Below are 3,594 nucleotides of genomic sequence, written 5' to 3'. Positions count from 1 at the left end.
TGCTATTGCAGGGTTCTCAGGATCATAAGTTTTTCTTCATAAGAAGCCTCTTGAGTACTGTTGGATGCAGCTTGCACTCCATTCAGACTCTGAGAGATCATATTGACTTGCTGAGTCAATATTTTGTTCTGAGCCAATATGGCATTCAGAGTATCAATTTCAAGAACTCCCTTCCTCATAGGTGTCCCATTATTCACAGGATTCCTTTCAGAGGTGTACATGAACTGGTTATTTGCAACCATGTCAATGAGTTCTTGAGCTTCTGCAGGCGTTTTCTTCAGGTGAATGGATCCACCTGCAGAGGTATCCAATGACATCTTAGATAACTCAGATAGACCATCATAGAATATATCCAGGATGGTCCATTCTGAAAGCATGTCAGAAGGACACTTTTTGGTCAACTGTTTGTATCTTTCCCAAGCTTCATAGAGGGATTCACCTTCTTTCTGTTTGAAGGTCTGAACATCCACTCTAAGCTTGCTCAGCTTTTGAGGAGGAAAGAACTTGGCTAAAAAAGCCGTGACCAGCTTATCCCAAGAGTTCAGGATGTCTCTGGGTTGAGAGTCCAACCAGATTCTAGCTCTGTCTCTTACAGCAAAAGGGAAAAGTATGAGCCTGTAGAGTTCAGGATCTACTCCATTAGTCTTAACAGTATCATATATCTGCAAGAATTCAGTTAAGAACTGAAAAGGATCTTCAGATGGAAGTCCATGAAACTTGCAGTTCTGCTGCATCAGAGAAACTAATTGAGGTTTCAGCTCAAAGTTGTTTGCTCCAATGGCAGGAATGGAGATGCTTCTTCCATGTAAATTGGAATTAGGTGCAGTAAAGTCACCAAGCATCCTCCTTGCATTATTATTATTTTCGGCTGCCATCTCCTCTTCCTGTTCGAAAATTTCTGAAAGGTTATCTCTGGATTGTTGTAATTTAGCTTCTCTTAGTTTTCTCTTCAGAGTCCTTTCAGGTTCTGGATCTGCTTCAACAAGAATATTCTTGTCCTTGCTCCTGCTCATATGACAAAGAAGAGGGCACAGAAAAAATAATAATAATAATATGGATCCTTTATACCACAGTATAGAGGTCCTTGTGTTAGTAGAAGAAAAGAAGAAAATCTGAACTCAGAGAGAGAGAGGGTTCGAATTTTTGGTGGTGTGAGGAAGAGATGTTAGTAGATGAATAAATAAATAGAAGGAGATGAGGGGGAAGGAATTTTTGAAAATAATTTTTGAAAAAGGTTAGTAATTTTCGAAAATAGTTTTTGAAAAAGGTTAGTAATTTTCGAAAATTTTTAAAATCAAAGATTAAAATAATTAGTTAATTAAAAAGAATTTTTTGAAAAAGAGGGAGATATTTTCGAAAATTAGAGAGAGAGAGAGTTAGTTAGGTGATTTTGAAAAAGATAAGAAACAAACAAAAGGTTAGTTAGTTAGTTGAAACAAATTTTGAAAAGATAAGAAGTTAGGAAGTTAGAAAAGATATTTTGAAATCATATTTTTGAAAAAGATAAGATAAGAAGATATTTTTGAAAAGATATGATAGAAATTAGTTTTTGAAAAAGATTTGAATTTTTAAAATCACAATTAATGACTTGATTCACAAGAAATCACAAGATATGATTCTAGAACTTAAAGTTTGAATCTTTCTTAACAAGTAAGTAACAAACTTGAAATTTTTGAATCAAAACATTAATTGTTATTGTTATTTTTGAAAATTTGATATAAAAATAAGAAAAAGATTTTTGAAAAATATTTTTGGAATTTTCGAAAATAACTAAGAAATTTAAAAAAGATTTGATTTTTGAAAAAGATTTTGAAAAAGATAAGATTTTCAAATTGAAAATTTGATTTGACTCATAAGAAACAACTTGATTTTAAAAATTTTTGAAAAAGTCAATCCAAATTTTCGAATTTGATGAGAGAGAAAAAGGGAAAGATATTTTTTTTATTTTTTTGAATTTTTAATGATGAGAGAGGAATACATGAAAATTATGCAATGCATGAGAATTTTAGATCAAAACATGTGATGCATGCAAGAATGCTATGAATGTCAAGATGAACACCAAGAACACTATGAAGATCATGATGAACATCAAGAACATATTTTTGAAAAATTTTTAATGCAGAGAAAACATGCAAGACACCAAACTTAGAATTCTTTAATGCTTAGACACTAAGAATTCAAGAATGCATATGAAAAACAAGAAAAGACACAAAACATGCAAATACAAAGATCAAACAAGAAGACTTACCAAGAATAACTTGAAGATCATGAAGAACACTATGAATGCATGAGAAATTTCGAAAAATGCAAGATGCACATGCAATTGACACCAAACTTATAACATGACACATGACTCAAACAAGAAACAAAAAATATTTTTGATTTTTATGATTTTCTAATTTTTTTGGATTTTTTTCGAAAATTATTTGAAAAACAAAAATAAGGATTTCAAAATTTTTAATATGAATTCTAGGAATCTTGCCATGTTAGTTTAAAGCTTCAGTCCAGGAATTAGACATGGCTCACTAGCCAGCCAAGCTTTCAATGAATGCTCCGGTCCAAAACACTAGACATGGCCAATGGCCAGCCAAGCTTCAGCATGTAAATCAGGAACAGCAGCAGGTGGATTAGCAACAACTAGCTTGCTCTTGATAACAAATTGCAAGCCTCAGTCCAAATGAATTTAGACATGGCTTTACAGCCAGCCAGGCTTCACATGCTTCATGAAACACTAGAATTCATTCTTAAAAATTCTGAAGAAAAATATATTTTTGAAAACAATTTTTTTTTTCGAAAACATGTGAGAAAATTTGAAATATTTTTGAAAAATTTTTGAAAAGAAAATAAAAAGAAAATTACCTAATCTGAGCAACAAGATGAACCGTCAGTTGTCCAAACTCGAACAATCCCCGGCAACGGCGCCAAAAACTTGGTGTTGTTGCCGGATCAAACTTGGCACTGATGTTACCGGACCAAAAGCTTGCCGAAAACTCGAACAATCCCCGGCAACGGCGCCAAAAACTTGGTGCGCAGAAATTGTGATTACACTTTGATTATATAAAATTCATTGCTCTTTCTTTCCCTGGTAATGGCGCCAAAAACATGATGCCAATACCATGGTTCACAACTTCGCACAACTAACCAGCAAGTGCACTGGGTCGTCCATGTAATACCTTACGTGAGTAAGGGTCGAATCCCACGGAGATTGTTGGTATGAAGCAAGCTATAGTCACCTTGTAAATCTCAGTCAGGCAGATATAAATTGATAATGGTGTTTTCGAATAATAATTAAATAAACATAAAATAAAGGATAGAAACACTTATGTAAATCATTGGTGAGAATTTCAGATAAGCGAATAGAGATGCTTTCGTTCCTCTGAACCTCTGCTTTCCTGCTATCTTCATCCAATCAGTCTTACTCCTTTCCATGGCTGGCTTTATGTGATACATCACCATTGTCAATGGCTACTTTCGGTCTTCTCTCGGGAAAATGATCCAAATGCCCTGTCACGGCACGGCTAATCGTCTGGAGGCATCACCCTTGTCAATGGTTTCATCTTATCCTCTCAGTGAAAATGGTCAACGCACCCTGTC

The 3,594-nt window shown here is 34.3% G+C and overlaps 1 non-coding gene across 1 annotated transcript; it reads left to right on the top strand.

Annotated features, from left to right (window-relative positions):
- The first annotated feature begins 371 nt into the window (after positions 1 to 371).
- Positions 372 to 479, top strand: LOC148546099 (small nucleolar RNA R71). The gene has a single exon (XR_015900946.1). It is a non-coding gene; the product is annotated as a small nucleolar RNA R71 (small nucleolar RNA).
- The last annotated feature ends 3,115 nt before the right edge of the window (positions 480 to 3,594 follow it).

The sequence above is a fragment of the Arachis ipaensis genome, chromosome B9 (genome assembly GCF_059453495.1).
Source record: "Arachis ipaensis isolate K30076 ecotype BB chromosome B9, ASM5945349v1, whole genome shotgun sequence".
Taxonomy (NCBI): Eukaryota; Viridiplantae; Streptophyta; class Magnoliopsida; order Fabales; family Fabaceae; genus Arachis; species Arachis ipaensis.
The sequence above is the reverse complement of the archived record's forward strand: the minus strand, read 5'-3'. Positions and strand labels throughout refer to the sequence as shown.